Below are 24,044 nucleotides of genomic sequence, written 5' to 3' on the forward strand. Positions count from 1 at the left end.
TATGTGTTCAGTTTGCCACTGTATAGAGACTCCCCCCCCCCCCCGCCTCCATGGGGTCGCAAAGAGTTGGACGGGACTGAGTGACTGAACTGAACTGAACTGAACTGAACTGATATAGAGAACACTTAATGTAGTGGTTTTCTTACAGTAAGCCCTTGATACAAATTTAACTAGAAAAAAGAGCAATGATTAACAACAGGACAATAAAACAGGAGTATCTGTTTGTCACACAAAATAAAGGCAAAATAAAAAAGATAGTCCTTCAACAATTCAGCCCTTTTAGGATATCCCCTCCATCCTTCGTGGAACTATCACTTGATTTAATTTGACCTGCATGAGACCATTGGGGCAGGGAGGCAGGAGAGTTATTATTGATAATCATTCTGCCTATTTCTCTACCAATCTTGGTGGTGCTTCTTTATTTTAATACTTCTATGCTCCCTCATACCTGATGTCAGATTGTATAACTGAAGTATATGGCAAAATGCCATGGGATTTTAAGCGTTATCTTCTTAAACTGTATAAAAATTTTAGTTCAAATACTGTATGATAAATTACATAATCATGCACTTTTCTGATCTTCATCAGCCAGAATAACTTCCAAAGAAAAGGTGATGTTAGGATTTGTTATCCACAAGGACTCTTGAAATAGTACAGTGTCCCTAACTATGTAGTTAATTTCCAGCAACATTTCTCTAATAGATTAAAAAGGATCTGTTCTTCAATTTCTCTTCCTACATGTGGTAGGAAGCAGAAAGACCTTTTGTACTCAAAATAAGAAAGACTTTATAGGAAAGGCTCTATAAACACATTACCAACACATGTATCTAGATGGTGAAAAAAGCCTTCTTCCTTGTGGAAGTCACTACAGTGCTCTTGTTCTTTCAAAGACCCATAGGGAGCAAATGCAGGAACTTTTAGAAAATATCTTTTATCTGGATATGATAGGAGATTTTATTCCAGTAAGATGTCATATACTTGAGATTTATACACAGACGGATTGAGGAAAAGCAGTAATTTTCAAATTCAGAACAAGCATGTAATTCAAGCTGTTTTCAAAATTGTTTGATTAAATGGAAAATAATTGCTTTTGAAATCGTTAGCAAGTAATAAGCCATTTTGATTCTCTCCATTACGTTAGAAGCTGGTGTAAAATGGCAGAAGATACATAGGAGAGCGCATTTTGAGTCCAGGTTGATGTCATTGTGTTTGGTTAGCAGCTGCTAGTACGAGTCTAAGTTGTAATGGCCTGAGGAGTGTAGTGTAAAGTGTCACCTCCTTCAGAAAGTGAACAACAGCCAAGGGAAATATTTAATCCCTTGGAAGCTAAGAAAACTGTGGAGAAGTCACTATGAATGGTGAGCATCCAGAAAATAGAGAACAAGAGAACAACAATGCTGGGAAACAAAGTCCTTCGAAGTGAAAAAAGATGTTGGTTAGTAAATAATTCAGTCTTCATTACTAGGAACTGAATCAGGTAAAGTGAGCTTTATATATAAGCGTGCACTATTTCCCAGATCAAATATGTTTGAAATACCCATATACCTATGAATTTAAATGTAGTAAAGGTAGGCACAAAAATCTTATAAAGAATCTGTCATAACTGTAAAATGTAGAATTAATCTTATATATGGATATGTAAAAAAATCTTGGAGACAAATTATTTTTCTACATTAATATGCATTTCAAGCTATCTCATTTACATTCATAAGAGCCTTTTTGAAGGATTCTTAAATTACTATTATACGTTATAAAAAAAATCACAGGATCATGGGTAAGAAAGAAGTGACTTCCTTGAACTTCAACCTGAACTAGTTAATAACCTCTGCCTCATTGATTTCAGTAAAACATGAATATAGTGACGCTGTTGTGATAAGGGAGATGAAGCAAAAGCTGTCTGTCTCAGTCTTTACAGGCTGCTCCAACAAAGTATCTCCAACTGGGTAGCTTACAAACTTATTTCTCATAATTGTAGGGCTGAGACGTTCATAATTAAGATGCTAGCGAATTCAGAAGCTGTCTTATGAGGGTTTGCTTCCTGGGTCACGGATGGTCATTTTTCTCTGTTCTCACGCGGTGGAAGGGGAGAGGGAGCCAAGCTCAAGGGTCCCTTTTATAAGAGCACTAACACCATTCATGTGAGGGTCTCATCTCATGACCTAATCACCTCCCAAAGTTCCCAGTCACATCGGGGATTCAGTTTCAACATATGAATTTTAGAGTGATGCAAACTTTCAGACTATAGCAGTGCCTAACAGAGAAACAACCTATAAGGGATACTTAAAAATTTCAATGGTATGTGTTTATCTATTGCTTACTTTTAAGGCTCTTATATTGCTTCTGAGGATCTTATATACAGAGGAAGGAAGAGATCTTAGTGAAAAAAGGAAAAAGAAATAGTTCACGTGTTTGCGGCTCTATCTGTGAGCCAAATGTTGTAAGCAAACAGCTCAGGATTGTGAAACTACATTCAATTAATGGCACCAGTGTGCTGATATTAGTCAACATGCTGCTGATTAAGCAGGTTATATCATATGTGCACTGAAGGCCCACTTGATATTTGTTGTGCAAGTTTAGGAATCCAGTTTCTATCTTTCCTCCATGACAAGTCATTTTTTTTTTTTTCCTTTTAGAGAGGTGACCTTAAGATCACACAAAGTTAACATTTTCTTCCAAAAGTGACTTCATAAGGGCTTATGAACTTGGAAAGTTGAAATCCCAATGAATTGCACTGTCTAATACAAAAGAGACTAGTTGATTTCATGAGATGAATATTGACAGGCAATCAACCCAGGTTTGGAGAAATTTAATACTTAGCTGAGACATATCTGATTTTTAAGATTGGTACAACTTAAAATCCCCACTGAAATGTGTACTTTAAACGTCCTCTTGAGTTCTGTGTTTGAATGAATTTCCCTGTAGGATATAGCTAGATTTTTTGTTTGTTTGTTTGTTCTGTTTTAAATGTTGGAGAGCATCTCTAAACTGTTCTTACACTCAACAAGTTTTATCAGCTGCTTAACTCTACCTTAGGACTTCCCTGGTGGCTCAGACAGTAAAGCATCTGCCTACAATGTGGGAGGACCCAGGTTCAATCCCTGGGTTGGGAAGATCCTCTGGAGAAGGAAACGGCAACCCACTCCAGTCCTCTTGCCTGGAGAATTCCATGGACAGAGGAGCATTGTAGGCTACAGTCCATGGGGTTGCAAAGAATTGGACACAACTGAGTGGCTTCACTCACTCACTCACTCAACTCTACCTTTAAGTCAGGATAATAAAATCACATCAGTATAAAGAAGAACATTTCAAATAATCAGCTAAAGCGATTGTTTATTAGGTTGGTGACATGGAACTTGAAAAGCAGGCTGTGAAGTGAAGTCGCTCAGTCGTGTCCGACTCTTTGAGATGCCATGGACTGTAGCCCACCAGGGCTTCTCCGTCCAGGGGATTCTCCAAGCTAGAATACTGGAGTGGGTTGCCATTTCCTTCTTCAGAAAAGCAGGATACTAGAGCATAATCTAGTTTTGCCAACTTAGAATTTATGGTAAACAGCTCTTGAAGATGTATTCACAATTTGGATTATATAACAATTATCCATTAATAAATGGATTTTTAAAGGGCTATAGACACAAGTAGTCAGTGATATATAGCTGTATTTTTCCACATTTATTTTATAAGTGAAAAGATATAGAACAAAAATAATATAGTTATTGCTTACTATAAATTTACAATATGCCAGACATTGTGCTAAGTTCTTTATGGATATTATTCACTTAGCATTCAACACATCCCTTTAAGACATGCAAGGCACTATTCATGTTTTATAAAATATTAAGCCTAGATCACAAAATGAATTTATCAGTCACACAACCATTAAGTAGCAGAGCTGTATGCAAACTTGATTCCAATGTGTATAGATTCTTAGGATTATCATTGTTGCTCCTCCTGATGAATATCATCTTATTCTTCACGTCTCACACTTTTACTGGCATGAAAACTGAGAACTGAATAAGTTCTTTAGTCACATCATGAATCAGACAACTTACATATAAATGTCTTTATGATTAGAGCCAAATCCTTCTGATTTTCGAAAGAGTATATCATTCTTTTGACCCTAAGTCATTCATGTCAGTTGCTATAAATGCATTTTTTGGACAGTAAAATCAATTATACTCTGAACAATTGTGAGATAGTAGTGACAAAAGTGTTATTAACCCAATATTTGTAAAAACAGAAAAAGAGTACTCCTTATATATAATATTCTAGGAAGTAATCTCTGTTGTGGAAGAATAAAAATACTCATTTAGGAATTAAGAATTAAGTGAGCCTAAGAAAAGATTTACGGAAAAGTAAATTAGGTATCTTGTTTAATTTGTATCAGGTAAGATGAACAATGCAAGTAACATCTTAAAAAGTAATTACAATGGAAATTTATAGGCTAAAGGTGTTTTCTATAAATAATATGTTGAAGTCAATTAGCATCCCTAATGAAATATATAGAGGAATTCTAAATGACATGGATTGAAATGTGTAAAAGCAGGGAAATGTAAATTTTCAGGGAGCAATGTAATACGTTTACTTTGGAACCATACGAAAGCTTTCACCTCCTGTGAGCAACATCTAAAATCATGTCAGAATCAAATTAGCTATTTTGTCTTTAAATGAGTTTTTCTTTATAGAAACAGCTTTAGAAGAATGAACTTCTATAAATATATAAATTGTTAAAGTTTCTAGTAAAATGGCTTGTGCCAAAATTTACATTAGGGACAATTTGAGAATAAGAATGTGTATTGGAATACAATGAAGGTGAGAATATTTGTGTATCAGCGGCCAAGTCTTTAACAGGAGCAATGAATTAAGAGAAAACTTTCCAAGGGTATCAATTTACCTTCATAAGAAAATAGTTTTTTTCAGTTCTTCTTTTCTTGAATGTCATAAGAGTTCAGTTAAAAGATATACAGATAATGGACCATAAAGCAAATCTATACATAAAATCTTAGTATACAGTACCTCTTCTCAGAACTGGGCTTTCCATGTGGTGCTAGTGGTAAAGAACCGCCTGCCAATCCAGGAGACTTAAGAGAGGAGTTTCTGTCCTGGGTCAGGAAGATCCGCTGGAGGAAGGCAGGGCAGCCGCTCCAGTGTTCTCGCCTGGAGAGTCCCGTGGGCAGCAGGGCCTGGTGGGCGACAGTCCGTAGGGGAGCAAAGAATCAGACACGACTCAGAGACTCAGCACAGACATGCCCATTCTCCGAACTGAGGGCATACACATCTCACCATGCTGAGCCCTTGGGGAAGGGGAGGAGGGAGGGGAGGACGGAAGAAGCCAGGGGATGAGGAGGCCGAGAAGGGAACAGAGGAAGGAGGAGGCGGCGAGAGGGAAAGGGAACAGAGCACATCTTCAAATACGAGCGTCTCTTCGTCTCTTTATGTGCGTTGCAATATTTTCTGTAAGGTTTCGTTTGCCTTTTTATTTACAATTAGCTTTTACCAAGAAGAATTTTAATTTTTGACTTGTTAAGAGTGTGTGAGTAAAACTCAGGGCTATAAAGGTAAAATTGAAACAATGAACTTGAACCAGTAAAGGGATGTGTGTGGAGGAATGAAGATCCTGTAATTCTTAGAGGAAAGGAAGAGAAAAAATTACCTGAAATAATGTCAAGTAAGCTTTGGACACTGGGTATTTCTACAGGCAGTGACAAGTAATTGAAGAGAGAGAGATAGAGAGAAATAAAGCAGTAGGTGGGATTCATGACTATTTTGGAGTAAATATGACTGTTTTTTTAAATGTGGAGAGGCAGTAACAAATAAGAGAATATAACTGAATTGTGGGTTTCCCAGGAGGCACAGTGGTAAAGCATCCTTCTGCCAGTACAGGAGATGCAAGAGATACAGGTTTGATCCCTGGGTCGGGAAGATCCCCTGGAGGAGAAAATTGCAACCCACTCTAGTACTCTTGCCTGGAAAATCCTGTGGACAGAGGAAACTGGTGGGCTACAGTCCATGGGGTCGCAAACAGTTGAACATGACTGGGCATGGCACCCCACTCCAGTACTCTCGCCTGGAAAATCCCATGGACGGAGGAGCCTGGTGGGCTGCAGTCCATGGGGTCGCTAAGAGTTGGACACGACTGAGCGACTTCACTTTCACTTTTCACTTCCATGCCTTGGAGAAGGAAATGGCAACCCACTCTAGTGTTCTTGCCTGGAGAATCCCAGGGACGGGGGAGCCTGGTGGGCTGCCGTCTATGGGGTTGCACAGAGTTGGACACGACTGAAGCGACTTAGCAGCAGCAGCAGCAGCAGGGCACACACGCGCCCACTGAATTACCCCTGAAGAAGTGTTCTGCTCCTTTTCCCTCTCTCCTCGTCCTCCTGGCTTCACTGGTGAATTCTACCAAACTTTTTTTTTTTTTTCCAAAAATTAATGCCAGTGCTTCTCACATTCTTACTAAGACTTTGAAGGAAAGGAACACTTGCAAAATAATTAATTTTGCAAGGCAACCATTACCCTGGCACCAAAGCCAGGTATGAACACTAAACAAAAAGAAAACTGCAGACCAATATTCTTAAAGAAATTATGTGTAAAAGTTCTCAAAAAAGTATTAACAAACCAAATTCAGTAGCATGCTACAAAGACCTTACATTATAATCAAGAACTTGTCCCATAAATGGCTGTAAAATGGTTCACCATGTGCAAATCAATGAAAATGATATACCATATTAACAGAATAAAATATTAAAATATGATAATCTCAATAGATATAGCAAAAGCATTTGATAAAGCATAATGTTTTTTCATGATAAAAACACTGAAAAAATTGGGTATCAAAGGAAAATATCTCAACAGAAAAAAAGTCAATATAGCAAGCCTACAACTAACATCATACTCAAAAGGTGAAATATTGAAAGGTCTTCCTCTAAGATTAGGAGCAATAATTAATATTGTTGAAATGTTCATATTACCCAAATCCATCTATACATTTAGTGTAATCTCTATTAAAATTCCAATAGAACTGTTCATAGAAATAGAAAAAATATAATCCTAAAGTTTATATGGAGCCAAAAAGACCCCAACTAGCTGAAGCAATACTGAGAAAGAATAAATCTGGAGACTTTACACTTCCTGATTTCAAGCTCTAATACAGGTATATACTGATACTGGCATAAAATCAGAGAAGTAGACCAACAGAATGGAAAAGAGAGCCCAGAAATAAATTCTCACATATAAACAGTCTCACATATAATATTTTGACAAGAGAGCTAAGAAAACTCAGTGGAGAAAGGATAATCTCTTCAGTAAATGGTGTTGAGAAAGCTAGGTAACTGTAAGTAGAAGAATGAATCTGGATCTCACAAAAGTCAACTTAAAGTGGATTAAAGATTTAAACACAAGACCTGAAAATGTAGAGCCCTGGATGAAAATATAGGGGAAAAGCTCCTTAATGTTGCTCTTGGCAATGAGTTTTTTGCATATGACACCAAAAGCAAAAGCAACAAAAGCAAAAGTTAGTTAGTGGGACTACATCAAACTAAAAAACTGCACAGCAAAAGAAACAATCAACAAAATTAAAAGGCTACCTAAGGAATGGGAGAAATATGTGCCAGTTATATTAATATATCTGCAAAGGGGTTAATACACAAAATATATAAAGAACTCATGCAATTCAGTACAGAAAACAAGCAAACAGTTAAATTAAAAATTCAGCAGAGGTACTGCATAGACTATCTATCCAGAGAAGATATTCAAACACCTGCAGATTACATGAAAAGGTGTGCAACTTCACTAGTCATCAGGGAAATATGAATCAAAATCACAGTGAGATATCATCTCATGCATGTTAGGATGACTATTACAGAAAAAAGAGATAGCAAATGGTAAGGATATGAAGAAAAGGGAATGCTTTTTATTCATTAATCATAATGTAAATTGGTGCAACCAATAAGGAAAACAGTATGGAGGCTTCTCAAAAAGTTAAAAATAGAATTGCCATATAATCCAGCAGCCCTATTTCTGGGTATATACCCAAAGGAAATGAAAAAGGATCTCAAAGAGTTATCTGCATTCCCGTGTCCATTGAAATGGTATTCACAATAGCCAAGGTGTGAATTATGGGGACAGCTTAAGTGTCCGTCTGTCAACAGACTTAAGGATATGGTGCAATGGAGTGTTACTCAGCCATGAGAAAGAAGGAAATCCCATGGCAACATACACAGACCGGGAGGGCATTGTGCTAAATAACATGTCAGAGAAAAATAAATACTGTGTGATATCACTTATATGTAAAATCAAAAAAAGCTAAAAAGAGAGTAGAATGCTGGTTACCAGGGTTGATGGTGGTGGTGGCCGTGGGTGAAGCGGGGAGGTGCTGGTCCAGGCACAAACTTCCAGTTATAAAATAAATAAGCTTGGGAATCTGTAATTACAGCATGGCGACTATAGTTAATTATAGTGTGTTATATACTAGAAAGTTACTAAGAGAGTAGATCTCAAATATTCTCACCACAAAAAGAAGTGGTAATTATATGAAGTGAGGGAAGTGTCAGATAAAGTTATGGTGGTAATTATTTTGTGATATATGTATATTAAATCAACATGTTGTACACCATAGACTTCTGCAATATTTCATGGCAATTATTTCTCAATAAACCTAGGGGGGGGAATGTATGCATTTTCAATTCCAGGTAAAGGACTTTGATTGGTTCTGTTAGGTCACACAAATAGAGTCCTCTGATTCACCAGAGTGGGTCAAGTGCCTCCTGCCTGGCAGAAAATGACAAGCCTTGATAGACACTCCTGCCAGAGGCAGGTGCAGAGCTCAAGAATAACACGACAGTGTTAGCAGACATTCAAGCAAAAATGCCACAGTCATATTCTGGTGTATGAATGTTCTAAAGGTTACCCCAGGTTTATTTCTGGTTAAACTCCTAGTGGGCTTTTTATTTTTTTTTTTGCTCTTTCATCTAACTTATACCATAGTGTTTGTAAATAGTTTAAATGCTGATAGACTCTGCATTTTTTTTTTTTTTTTTTTTGGTATTTACATTCTGGAAAATGGCTCATTTCTTCATACTTACTTCTGTCTTTGCATATTGATTAGTCACCTTCATTTCAGTAAAATCACTATGTCTGATATTAACATTGGTTAGAATTGCCACTTTTTGTGGGTTAACCTACTTTTATTAAAATCAGAAGGGTCCTAGAGATAGTAGGGATAAATGTCTGTCAAACAATTTATTTTTTTTTACACAGTTGATTTAGTACCACTAAAAGTGGCTTTGAAGTGCTTTGAAGTTGTCTCTCTGTACACTAGATGTCAAACCCTTTAGCTTCATTTTTTCTCTTTTTTTTTCCATTTTTTTATTTAGTGAATTGTGTATTGGCATTAGGTACTAACATTATTGAAAGTATTATAGGCTGAACATTAAAATACTTACCTAAGGGGCCCTTTGAATCGGCCCTTATTAACTTTCTTTCTCATTTTCTGCCAGTGCTCACTTCATATTCTTTGGGACATTCAGGATGTAACTCACATCATATACTTAATGAAACTTGCATATACATGAGATGTTGCTTTAAGTGATATGTATTTTACTAGGCAATATGCCTGGGAAGACAGCCTCTTCACCTAAGGTAAAACCCTGTAACTGGGAAGGAGTATTGTGGTTGGACACAAATTTCATGTGTACAGTTTTTACTTAGTTAGGAATGTCAGGGAGTAATTTATACAGCTTGTGACACATGAATGTTGATTAGTCTTGAAAACTAACCACTCATCATGAAGTGAGGTGAAGTCGCTCAGTCGTGTCCGACTCTTTGCAACCCCATGGACTGCAGCCCACCAGGCTCCTCTGTCCATGGAATTTTCCACACAGAATACTGGAGTGGGTTGCCATTTCCTTCTCCAGGGGATCTTACCAACCCAGGGATCGAACCCGGGTCTCCCACATTGCAGGCAGACACTTTACTGTCTGAGCCACCAGGCCACTCATCATAATGAACAATATTTTGCTGAAGGGGCAATAAAGAATGCTGATTTATTTTTAAAACCAAATATAGAGCCAGTTGTCAATTAACTGTATTAATGGCAGCCATAGAACATTAAAAATTCCCAGCATTATTTGACAAATAATTGAAATTTGTCCTTTATTGTTTATTCCACTGCAAGAAGCAAAATTGAATGGCTTGAATTGCATGTCTTTTAATTCCTCTGAATTTCCCAATACTAATGAAGGGAAAATGGACAAAAGTCATTCAGGAGAAGGGAGGAGAAGTCAATGGCCTGGATAAGTTACAAACTGTATAATCAGTTCTTGAATGATCAAGCATTCACTGTCTCCTCTGAAAATAGATAAAAGGAAAAATAATATTTGTGTTAAATAATGAAGCCAGAAAGTACATTTTATGATGTATTTATTTTGTAACTTTTGTCAATTTTACTAATTGTCTTTAAATTTACCCACATTGAACTTATAAAAATTTCATAATAATTTTACAAAGCAAGTCACATATAAACGAAGGGACTCTGGCATGGGAAGTTTCGAATTGTAGTCCCAGTGAACACTAATGTGATAGCTTACTTTGAATCCGTCAAGAAAACTTAACCTATTGAATATGAGTTCTGTATAAATCATACAATGTACAAAAAGTAGGTACACATACAATTAAATTATATCTCTAGAGGAATGTGTAAGTTGTTTTAGAGGAAAAAAATATATATATATATATAAATAAATGTAGTATATTACTATAAAACAATGCATTAAGTTCAATTCAGTTCAGTCGCTCATTCGTGTCCGACTCTTTGCGACCCCATGAAGCACAGCACGCCAGGGCTCCCTACCCATCACCGACTCCCTGAGTCCACCCAAACCCATGTCCATCGAGTCGGTGATGCCATCCAGCCATCTCATCCTCTGTCGTCCCCTTCTCCTCCTGCCTTCAATATATCCCAGCATCAGGGTCTTTTCCAATGAGTCAGCTCTTCGCATCAGCTCTTCGCCAAAGTATTGGAGTGTCGGCTTCAGCATCAGTCCTTCCAATGAACACCCAGGACTGACCTCCTTTAAGGTGGACTGGCTGGATTTCCTTGCAGTCCAAGGTACTCTCAAGAGTCTTCTCCAACACCACAGTTCAAAAGCATCAATTCTTCAGTGCTCAGCTTTCTTTATAATCCAACTCTCACATCCGTACATGACCACTGGAAAAACCATAGCCTTGACTAGATGGACCTTTGTTGGTAAAGTAATATCTCTGCTTTTTAATATGCTGTCCAGGTTGGTCATAACCTTCCTTCCAAGGAGTAAGCGTCTTTTAATTTCATGGCTGCAATCACCATCTGCAGTGATCTTGGAGCCCAGAAAAATAAAGTCTGTCACTGTTTTCCACTGTTTCCCCATCTATCTGCCATGAATTGATTGAAGTGATGGGACCAGATGCCATGATCTTAGTTTTCTGAATGTTGAGCTTTAAGCCAACTTTTTCACTCTCCTCTTTCACTTTCATCAAGAGGCTCTTTAGTTCTTCTTCACTTTCTGCCATAAGGGTGGTGTCATCTGCATATCTGAGGTTATTGATATTTCTCCTGGCAATCTTGATTCCAGCTTGTGCTTCCTCTAGCCCAGCATTACTCATGATGTACTCTGCATATAAGTTAAATAATCAGGGTGACAATATACAGCTTTGACATACTCCTTTCCCTACTTGGAACCAGTCTGTTGTTCCATGTCCAGTTCTAACTGTTACTTCCTGACCTGCATACAGGTTTCTCAAGAGGCAGGTCAGGTGATCTGGTATTCCCATCTCTTTCAGAATTTTCCACAGTTTATTGTGATCCACACAGTCAAAGGCTTTGGCATAGTCAATAAAGCAGAAATAGATGTTTTTCTGGAATTCTTTTGCTCTTTCGATGATCCAGAGGATGTTGGCAATTTGATCTCTGGTTCCTCTGCCTTTTCTAAAACCAGCTTGAACATCTGGAAGTTCACAGTTCACGTATTGCTGAAGCCTGGCTTGGAGAGTTTTAAGCATTACTTTACTAGCGTGTGAGATGAGTGCAATTGTGTGGTAGTTTGAGCATACTTTGTCATTGCCTTTCTTTGGGATTGGAATGAAAACTGACCTTTTCCAGTCCTGTGGCCACTGCTGAGTTTTCCATATTTGCTGGCATGTTGAGTGCAGCACTTTCATGGTGTCATCTTTCAGGATTTGAAATAGCTCAATTGGAATTCCATCACCTCCACTAGCTTTGTTCGTAGTGATGCTTCCTAAGGTCCACTTGACTTCACATTCCAGGATGTCTGGCTCTAGGTGAGTGATCACACCATCGTGATTATCTGGGTCATGAAGATCTTTTTTGTACAGTTCTTCTGTGTATTCTTGCCACCTTTTCTTAATATCTTCTGCTTCTTTTAGGTTCCTACCATTTCAAAATTAGTAATTGCTCATTACTTTGTGGAAGGAAAGCTGTCAGTTTTTGAAGGAAGAAGCAGTATCTAAAATGCCTCTTATGGGAAGTATTCCAAAAGTTAGGAATCATGAAGAGGGACAATGAAAGCAAAATTAAATGATGATAATAATGAAGGAAGAAGTCAGAAAGCAGTCTCAAGGATTAGCATACATTTCAACTTAAAGATAAAAGATCTGAAGTAATGAAGTTTTGAACATCATTTTTATTTATTTTAAAATGTATGTATTTATTTATTTTTGGCTGTGTTTGGTCGGCCTCACTTTGAGCAGGCTTTCTGGTTGTGGCGGCAGGCGAACGGAAGCTCCTCTTTGTGGTATGTGGGCCTCTCATCATGGTGGCTTCTCTCGCCGTGGAGTGCGGGCTCTGGGTGTGTAGGTGTCCGGAGCTGCTGCGAGCTGGCTCATTAGCTGCGGTGCACATTTAGTTGCTCCATGGTGTGTGGGATCTTCCTAGACCAGGGGTCAAACCCATGTCCCCTGCATTGGCAGGTGGTTTCTTATCCACTGCATCACCAGGGAAGTTCTAAAAATCTTTTTAAAGACCATTTACTAAATAAAGTCTACTAAGTTTATTTAAAAAAAAAATCTGAAGTAATGAAACTAAAGGTGAAAGGTGAAAGTGATGTCAATCAGTCATGTCCGACTCTTTGTGACCTCATGGACTGTAGCCCACCAGGCTCCTCTGTCCATGGCATTTTCCAGGCAGAAATACTGGAGCAAGTCTCCATTCCCTTCTCCAGGGGATCTTCCTCACCCAGGGATCGAACCTGGGTCTCCCACACTGCAGGCAGACTCTTCACCATCTGCTGAGCCAACAGGGAAGGCCCCAGTGAAACCGAAGTAGAAAAAAAAAAAAAAAAAACAGTTGGAGCCAACTCATACAGGGCTTTCAGTATCATAGACTTTAATGGGAAATGACTTTTTTAAAGTTTTATTTTATATTGAGATATAGTTGATTAACAATGTTGTATTAGTTTCAGGTGCATAGCATAGTGATTCAGTTATACATATGCATATATCTATTATTTCTCAGATTCTTTTCCCATTAGGTTATTACAGAGTAGGGAGCAGAGTTCCCTGTCCTTTAAAGTAGATCCCTGTTGGTTATCTATTTTCAATACGCATGCTCAGTTTCTCAGTTACGTTCAAAGTTTAGTGACCCCCACGGACTGTAGCTCACGGGGTTCCTCTGTTGGTGGAATTGCCAAGCCAAGAACTCTGGAGGGGCTGCCATTTCCTCCTCCAGGGGAGCTTCCCGACCCAGAGACCCGACCTGCATCCCCGGTGTCTCCTGCTTTGGCAGGCAGACTCCACCGCCGCACCTCCTAGCAGTGTGTGTGTGTCAATCCCAGACTCAATCTGTCCCCTCCCACCTTCTTCCCTGGTAACCATACGTTTGTTTTCAAAGTGTGTGGTCTGTTTCTGTTTTGTAAATAAGTTCAATTGTATCATTTTTTTAGATCCCTCATATAAGTGATATCATATATTTGTCTGACTTGCTTCATTTAGTATGATAACCTACAGGTCCATCCAGGTTGCAGCAAAGGGCATTATTTCATTCTTTTTAATGGCTTGAGTAGTATTGCATTGTATATACACATCACATCTCCTTTACCCATTCCTCTGTCGATGGACATCTAGGTTGCTTCCATGTCCTGACTATTGTAAACGGTGCTGCAAAGAACATTGTGGTACATGTGTCCTTTCAAATTATGTTTTTCTCTGGATACATGCCCAGAAGTGGTGTTGCTGGATCATATGGTAGCTCAAGTTTTAGTTTTTTAAAAATCTTTATGCTGTTCTCCATAGTGGCTGTACCAATTTACATTCCCACCAACTCTAGGAGGGTTCCGTTTTCTCCACACCCTCTCCAGCATTTACTGTTTGTAGACTTCTGGATGATCATTTTGACTGTGTGAAGTGATAACTCACTGCACTTTTGATTTACACTTATCTGATAATTAGCAACATTAAGCATCTTTTCCTGTGCCCCTTGGCCATCTGTATGTCATCTTCGGAGAAACGTCTATTTAGATATTTTGCCCATTTTTTGACTGGGGTGTTTATTTATTTATTTTTTTTATTTAAGCCACTTGAGCTGTTTGTAAATTTGGGGGATTAATCCCTTGTTGGTTGCATTGTTTGCAAATATTTTCTCCTAATCTGTGGGTTGTCTTTTCATTTTATTTGTGGATTCCTGTGCTATGAAAAAGCTTTTGAGTTTAAATAGGTCGCATTTCTTTATTTTTGTTTTTATTTCTGTTACTCTAGAATTTGGATCCAAAAAGATACTGTTGGGATTTATGTCAGAGTGTTCTACCTATCTTTTCTGCTAAGTGTTTTATAGTTTCTGATCTTACTTTTAGGTTTTTAATGCATTTTGAGTTTATTTTTGTGTATGGTGTTAAAGACTGTTCTAATTTCATTTTTTTTTACGTGCAGCTGTCCGGTGTTCCCAGTGTTATTTATTGAAAAGCCTGTCTTTTCTCTACTGTATAATCTTGTTTCCCTTGTTGTAGATGAATTGACGATAGGTGGATTTATTACTGGGCTTTCTTCCCTGTTCCGTTGATCTATATTTCTATTTTTTGTGTCAGTACCATATTATTTTAATTATTGAAACTTTGTAGGATAGTCTGAAGTCATGGAGTGCTGCAGTCGTGGGGTCGAAAGAGTCGGACACAACTGAGCGACTGAGCCAAACTGAACTGAATGGCAACTAAGAAAAAGAAACGGTGCCTTCCTTATGCCAGTCCCCAAATAATCGCTGTGCAGAATGCAGTTATAATGTGTTGTCTACATAATATAAAAATAAAAACCAAGCAAAGTGTAGTGTAGAAGGTAAGAATGTTTCTAGAAAATAATGTATCTTCGTGATTTTAGGTAAACAATGTTTTCTCAAGTGTGACAGGGAAATATTAAATATAAAGGGAAACAATATTACGCCACATTGAACATGAGAGCCACGCTTATCTAAAGACACTAGGAAAAGTGAACAGCTAACCAATGACGGATTACTTTCAATACATGCCACCAAGAGATTTTATACAAAGAATATATGAACAATTCCTATAATAGGAAAACGTAGCTAACCCAAGAGAGTTACTGCCTTGCATATTGAACAGGACCATCATAAAAAGAGATACCCAAATGGCTATTAAATGTATGATGAAGTTCTCAACTTTTTCATCAGAATGAAAATGCACATTATAAGCAAATAGTGCTTGTCATTATAGGTAAAATATAAAAAAATAAGACAGTGTGGGAATATAAATTTTAAAAACACCTTGGCACAGTCATTTGTTACTATCTATTAAAACTGATATGTGCACTCTCTGACCCACCAATTTCATTCCAAGTTATCAGGGTATACATACAACCAGAAAAATCTCAAGCAGTATTTCAAAATAACATGCACAAGAAAGTTCATTTCCATCAACAATAGAATGGATATATAAACCGTGGTGCATTCCTTCAGTGGAATACTACAAAGACCCGAAATCGAACAACTATATCTGCTACAGCAATGTAAATTAATATAACCAAGACAAGATTGAAGCAAAAGCGCTAGACACAAAGCAGTCCATGCTGTGGTGGCCTCATTTATATAAAAGAGACGGAACTACTCTATAGTGCTGGAAGTCAGGAGAGTAAATGCTTCTACGGAGAAGAAAGGAAATAAGAAAGATGCAGAAGAGAGCTTCTAAGTCACTGACCAGGTTTCATCATTGATTGACTTAGGTGGTAGCTACACAGGTTCCTGTGCCTTGTGGTCATAAATGGGCTGTATTCTTATTTGGTCCTCCCTTCTGAGTCAACACTATACTTCAAAAAGTATTAATAAAAGAGCAACCAAAATTATGACTTACAACATTTCTAATTTTCTTCTTACTAAATTATTATTCTGGTAATAGCACACATAAAATGGCCGTTGCCCTTCTGGGCTATTGTCTTTCTGAAAGTAAATAGGTAAAAGAAATAAAGTTGCTCAGAGAGTACACAGGTCCACAAAATTACGAATAAAAGGCTAAACATTCAAAGCATAGAAATTAGAATAATGAATAGAAGGGAGAGAAAGCAGAGTTAAAAAAAAGGTTTCTCTATCATTTACAAAATAGTGAAGTTGCTTAGTCGTGTCCGATTCTTTGCGACCCCATGAACTGTTGCCTACCAGGCTCCTGCATCAATGGGGTTTTCCAAGCAAGAGTACTGGAGTGAGTTGCCATTTCCTTCTCCAGGGGATCTTCCCGACTCAAGGGTTGAACCTGGATCTCCCGCATTGTAGGCAGACACTTTACCATCTGAGCCACCAGGGAAGATTATTTACAAAATATGTACATGGAAAGTATCTTACTCCTTCAAAAATTATTCTTTCTGTAAAAACAACAACAACTCTCAAAGTACGTTTTCTATCTCCTCATTTTATCTTCCTTAGATCTAATCTTTTAAAGTAAACTCTTGTGACATCCAGATAGTTATGATACACTTGATTTTGTTCTGCAAGATAGATCACTCTTCTAATTGGAGAATACAGCCTGTATTCTGAGTTAATATCCAGTAGGATTTAGCTGGTGTGTAATGTTCAAATGCTGCTGGAGTGATCTTGTGCCTTAAACTCTTCAGTTAATAGTTGCCTATTAACTTAGTGCTTTCACTATTTTGAGTTTGAAAGAAAAAATCATAGTGGAAAAAAGGTAAACTGTTTGAATAGTTAGAGATACTTTAAGATATTATTATAAGATTGACTATTTCCAGACTTGATTGTATGAAGAGGTTTAAGTGATACCTACTGACTTCACACTGAAAAGGTCTTCCTACTCAGAATCACTCTTACACTTGTGAGTAACATAGCTAAACTCCCAACAATATGAAATATATTCCATTAAGTTAGAGATTTTTTTCTAGGAATTCATCATTTTGATACATTTCTTTCTTATCAAGCCATACTCTGTCCTGACCCCTTTAGCTGGGATTTATTAATTATATTATTATATTCATTTCCTGGGGCTATGTAACAAATTATCCCAACCTGGTGGTGTATAACAGCAAGAATTTATCATTTTCCACATCTGGAGTTCAGAGGTCTGAAATGAAGACGCTGAAGGGTTGCCTCCATCTGAGGCTCTCGAAGAGAATCCGCTCCTTGCTTCTTGCAGTGTGGATGACCACTGCTGCTCCTTTCTCTGAACTAAGTCACTAAATTCTGCCTTCATTTGTTCAGTTCAGTTCAGTCGCTCAGTCGTGTCCGATTCTTTGAGACCCCATGGACTACAACATCCCAGGCTTCCCTGTCCATCTCCAATTCCCAGAATTGCTCAAATTCATGTCCATTGAGTCAGTCATACCATCAAACCATCTCATCCTCTGTCGTCCCCTTCTCCTCCTGCCTTCAATCTTTCCCAGCATCAGGGTCTTTTCCAGTGAGTCAACTCTTCGCATCAGGTGGCCAAAGTATTGGAGTTTCAGCTTCAACATCAGTCCTTCCAATGAATATTCAGGACTGATTTCCTTTAGGATGGACTGGTTGGATCTCCTTGCAGTCCAAGGGACTCTCAAGAGTCTTCTCCAACACCATGGGTCAAAAGCATCAGTTCTTTAACGCTCAGCTTTCTTTATAGTCCAGCTCTCACAATGACTACAAAAAAAAACCCATAGCTTTGATTAGATGGACCTTTGCCTTCATTTGTATATAGTGTTGAATCTCTGTTTCTCTCTTATAAGAACACTTGCTATGGTCTTTAAGACCCACTCACGTAAACTAGGATAACTTCCTATATCCAGAGTTTTAATTGAATCACATCTGCAATGACATTTTTCTTTAAAACAATATTTACAGGTCCTAGGGATGGAAACCTGATGCCTTTGAGAGGCCCTTATTCAGCTTCTCATCTATTTAAGAGATTTCTACTGTATGAAAGAAAGTAAAACATATGCAGCTATATTTTGATAGGAAAAGTGGGGGAATGGTTCAAAGGGTAGAATCTCTCTTGGGAGATGGTGGTTGAAACCACCGTGAACATTAAGTTGATGGAAAAGAAAGATCCTGAAATGAGATATATGATAATGATATAGCACTGTTTTAGCATTTGGTGGAAGCCTGGCACTGACTTTGAAACCAGAAGATATGAGGTTTTTTCTTAATTTTTTTTCGTAAAAGGAATTAGAGAGATTTCACTCTATTCTGGCTATAGTTCTGCACTTTACCTGATTCCAGTGAAAACAGTAGAAATACAGAGTGGGTATAGGTAATTGATATATCTCTTAGTAGCTAAGTGTAATTTAAAAATGCATCCTGGAGGAATTTTAAATTTGGCTCTGGATCAGTGATACATTATATATGGTAGGAAGTGTGTTTATGTGCTCAGTTGCTTCAGTCGTGTCTGACTCTTTCTGACCCCGTGGACTGCAGCCCTACTGGCTCTGCTGTCCATGGATTTCTCCAGGCACAAATACTAGAGTGGGTTGCCATGCCCTCCCTCCAGGGGGAGCTTCCAGGTCTTGCATTGTAGACCAATTCTTTACCCACAGAGTCACCTGGGAAGCCCATGGAAGGAAGCATTTCCATGCAAATTTATAATTCTAGTTTACTGTTTTATTTGAATACTCATGCAGCTTTTATTTGGTTCTATGCTCCTGTGTAACATTTTGAGTATGCTGTATCTGTTTCATTAGAGCCAGCTGCCTTCAGTATTATAACAGAAATATTTAATGCGTATACTATAGGTTGGGCTGCACCATGCAGGTGGCCCACAAGACCAAGAAACGAGCTAGGGGTCAACAGTAGAGACATCAGTGGTTTAATGGATGAGGAAGCTTGCATGCCTAATGCAGGGTCTTAGAGCAACACTCCACTGAATGCTGCAGAAGGTGGCAGGGCATGGTGGCAGCCTTTGCTCGGGGGCAGGGAGCAGGGAAGGTTACCAATTGTATGTGAATCGATGTCAGGTTAGCTCATCATTTTCTTGGGAAACCAGAAGGGGGACACAGTCTATCATAGTGTCTGAAGTTAGACTGGTCACTAGCTGGGGCCTGGAGCAAGTATGTAACATTTTAGTCAGGTGAGTAGGATATAGATGGAGGCACTGGGATATATAGAGAGCAAGAGAACAGCCATCTGGGTGGCTTGATCATACACTATCCGCATGAAAAATGTGGGTATAATATATAAAACTCAGAAACATCACACTCATGAAACTTCCAGGATGTTTTTTTTTTTTTTTTTTTTTCCAGATCAGTGGCCATCTGCTTGGACTTTTTAGTTATTATAACATGAAATTTTAAGGGGAGACCACTGGAAAATGACTGTGCTACTAAGGCTATCAGTTTTGGACGTTTTGAAACTCGATAATTTCTTTTTTGTTGTTGTCACTCCTTTGATGGACAGTTTGCCTGATTTCCTCTTAATGGTTGTGATATAAGAGTCATCAACCCAGCCTTCCAGTTTTCTAACCTACTGTGAAATGCAAAAAAAAAAAAAAAAAAAAAAAAATGAGCCAGGCTATACAGAGTTACAGAGTTTGAGACAGGGGTGATGATTTCCCACTACAGTCCTCATTTAGTTACTAAGATATATAACTTCAGAAAATATGGTATTTCCTCAGAACTTCCCATCTTAGAATGACAGCCAGGACCTGTGTAATTTACTAGAGTCAACTTTCCAAGCTTAATGATTTCAGTTCTTTAAATTTATGAGACAATTTATGATAAGGATATTTCTTTTTAAGCAGCTGAAGAGTAAAATACGATGAGATGAGACTCATACTTTTTAATGTATTTGTTCATGACTTTTTGCCGGGAGTATTTTAGTAGCCTCCCAACTGGTCTCTGTGTCTACAGTTCTCTACTTATAAACCTGCTCTGTATCTCAGAGCAATGCCAGTCTGCTCTCACTGTAATATTTCTAAGCCTATATGTGTATGTTCCAAATACAGAATTAACCATTGATTTATTAATTCATCAGATTATTAAGTACATTAAGAAAATTCGCATCACTGACTCAATAGACATGAATTGGAGAAAACTCTGGGAGATGGTGAAGGACAGGGGAGCCTAGTGTGCTGCAGTCCATGGGGTCGCAAAGAGTTGGACATGACTGATTGAGCAACAACAAAGACAATGGAAGATGCTCACCGTTTTGACTTATGTGTTGTACATAGTATATGCACGTAAATAGTTATAGTATAAGATTGAAAGTGAAAAGCATGATGAGAAAAATGAAAATCAATTCTAAGGCATTTAGAAGAGGGAGAGGTTGCTTCCTAACATGGGGGAAAATGTCAGTTTGGAGGAAGTGCTTAAGCTGAGACATGACATCAGAGTGAGATCTGCACATAAAGAGTTAGGGGCTACAGAGAACAAATAAGAAACTTGAACTGCATTTGTTAAATAACTTTTAACTGTTGGCACATTTTAAGTGGAGGTATTCCACATACTTTTTAAATAAAATAATATTTTTGAAACTATGACAAGTCACCATGGTCAGGGAAGGGTATATATGGGAGGAGCAATGAATTATACCCTCTTATTCATTGTGATTATTATTATTCAAACGTATTACAGTAATGAGCATCTACATTAAGAAATTACCCATTAAAATGCAGAGGAATTAGAAGTTTTTTTAAATGTAAAATTAACAAAACTGGTGAACGATTTTATTTGGAATGATGACAATGAGAGCAGAAGGCAATGCAGTTTTCTATATTGGTGGATGTGATGAGTGGTGATGACATTCTCTAACAAAGAAAATTAAAGGAGAGAAGGTTTGTGGCAGAAGAAAGGGCAGAGCAAGATCTGAAACCACTGAAAATTCTAATTTGGTAGCCTTTCAGGCAAATGTCTTTTAAATGCATTTTTTTTTTCAGCTTTTAATTAGAGAAGGCCTTGAGTGTTGCCTTGGGATGGGGTGAAGAGGGAAAGTTCCTTCTGATACTGCCTTAGTTTTTACAGCCTACTTAATAGAATGGATTTTGTAGTTATTAGAACATATCCACCTCAGGAGGTACTTAACAAATATCAGTCACTACTGAAAGTGCATCTTCATTAGCAATCTTGCCTCAATTCTCAAATATTTTATTCAGTTATCATGTCCAGTCATAGAATTGTAGACATAGTTACCCATGGTGTTATACTTACAGAGGTATTTCTTTTCCCCTGTAGACTAGTGATTGGCTTCCTGGAAACTGCTGGGCAGGCTGGACATTTCAAACAGACACAGGTAAGAAATAATATACTCTGTTGATTGTGTGTGTGTGTTTGTATGTTTGTTTGTTTTAAGTTTTAAAGGCTTGGCAATGGAGATAGCCAGTCTGGAAATAAAGACGTAGGAGGTCATGTAAAAGCTTTCATGATGTTGAGAGTTAAAACCATTTTTGTTGATGTGTCAGTGAAGTGAAGTGAAATGAAAGTCGCCCGATCATTCCAACTCTTTGTGACCCCATGAACTATACAGTCCATGGCATTCTCCAGGCCAGAGTACTGGAGCGGGTAACCTTTCCCTTCTCCAGGGGATCGTCCCAACCCAGGGATCGAACCCAGGTCTCCTGCATCGCAGGTGGATTCTCTACCAGCTGAGCTATCAAGAAAGCCCAATTTGTTGTTGGTAAGATAAGATAAAATATAGAAAATCATTATGAGATTAAAAGACTTGAGGATACTAAGATTTCAGGGATGGAAAAAGGAAGAGCAATTGGGAAATAAAATTGAAAAACATGTGAGAAGTGTAAATTAAATTTTGGTGTTGAGTATGCTGTAATGTATACAGAAGTAGAAATGTAACATTATACACATGAAACTTACATTATGTTGTAAACCAATGTTACCACAATAAAAATATATAAATAAATAAATAGGCAAGAGAAGTTTTGGGTTCTTACATTTCCAAGTTAAAAAATAAACTGAAAAGCACTAGCCTGAATTGTAGAAGAGGTTAGCAAGATTATGTAAGGCTTAAGACTGGGAAAAAGACAAACATTGCAAGACTACAATGATAAACAGTGTGGGGAGTTGAGGAGAAATTTTTAGATAAAGACATGGAGGAGGTCATCAAAGCTAATAACTAGGATAATCTGGGGAGAAATTGCAGTAGAATTGTTTATTTGAGACACATAGGAAGGGCTGAGGGAAGGCAAAGAATACAGATCAGTTGATAGAAACTTCTCTTTCAACGTTCGAAAGTAAAATGAATAAGACAAATTTTTAATAGGAACAGGAGTTAGAGAGTGTTTTGTCGGTAGTAAGATTCAGTTTTGTTTATAGGATTAGGAGAAGGAGTAGGGAGGTAGAGACCAAGAACATGGGAAAATATTTTTTTGATGTGGAAATCTGAGGAAGTCTACATCAACAAAATAGGAAAGCTAATATTAAAGGAATTTGTTTTGCATATCTAGAGTTCTTTTAGTTAAATAACAGTTGATGCTAGTAATTAAAGGTAGGTAAGTGCAGGCTATTTCTCTACAGTCTTACTTTCATGTTATTACAACCAGGGCCAGATTCTACTACACATTTATTTATTAGCTAGCATACACAAAAAAGTCATTCAAACTATTTAGCAACTTTGGTGAATTTTCAGTTTTCTGTTTTTTAAGATGTCCGATTCCAATTTGTAAGAAAGTTCCACTGAAGACATACATAAACATAGTCTAAAATCAGCATTCTTTTATTTTGCATCGGACAACTAAATTGCTCACCTCTATGACTGGATACAGGTCAATATCCCTGATATTAGGGATTAATTCTAAAGGTTTTCTATGGTTTCAATAATTTATTTTGACATAATTCAACATATACAAGTATAATATTCATATACATGTGTATATATTCATATATATAAAATTTAGTCTCCATTTCATCTCTAGATACAGTTTTCGTAAGGCATATTCCATGAGTGATCAGGTACTATTTTTCATAAGGGAATTTCCAGAGCCTCTGTTATCTGTATCAACATTTTTTGCCTTTTAAAATAAAATAAAATGTTAGAAATTGTCATTGTTGCAAATTTGTTGTCGTTCAGTCACTCAGTCGTGTCCAGCTCTAGTGGCCTATTACTGATCATGTTGAGTGTGGAACTGTTAAGTAACATGGCATCTTGGAATAATTAGTGATATTCAAGATATGTGCATCAGATACTCCACCCCATAGGACCAGGTTGCAAGCATCCTGAAACATCTGGTACCCAAAGCTTGGTTCCTAAATGTGCCTGTGCCGCTATTGGTTTAGAATAATTTCTGGCTCCCTGATGCTTCCTATGCAATGTAATGGAGTTCTTCCTCTGGAATACTGTCTGATCTGACTATAGAGAACCTTTCATGAAAAGAGTTGATCAGAGAACATAAAAAAAAGAGACTGAAAAGTAATATCGCTGGCAGAATATAAACTGTATCTCCTTGCTGAGGAGTGATTGCTTAATAAATGTTGGTATGTGTGACAGAATTTGCTTTGAGACATGCTTTCATTACAGCATAGTTGGGAAGTTATAGTAAAATAGCGGAATCTTGCCCTTTTCAAAGTTCTCCAGTGTCTGCGTGAGGCATGCTTGATTAGCACACTTTGCCATAGAAATCATTCCTATTTTGCAAGGA

General features: G+C 37.7%; 1 long non-coding RNA gene across 1 annotated transcript in view; it reads left to right on the forward strand.

Moving 5' to 3' along the window:
- Nucleotides 1–24,044, forward strand: part of LOC145511090 (uncharacterized) — a 704,343-nt gene that overhangs the window by 539,465 nt on the left and 140,834 nt on the right. The window contains exon 9 of the long non-coding RNA XR_014057492.1: nucleotides 21,625–21,682. This is a non-coding gene — a long non-coding RNA (uncharacterized LOC145511090). The remainder of the gene's footprint in view (nucleotides 1–21,624; nucleotides 21,683–24,044) is intronic.

The sequence above is a fragment of the Giraffa tippelskirchi genome, chromosome 6 (assembly GCF_054371585.1).
Source record: "Giraffa tippelskirchi isolate mGirTip1 chromosome 6, T2T-mGirTip1v1.2.pri, whole genome shotgun sequence".
Taxonomy (NCBI): domain Eukaryota; kingdom Metazoa; phylum Chordata; class Mammalia; order Artiodactyla; family Giraffidae; genus Giraffa; species Giraffa tippelskirchi.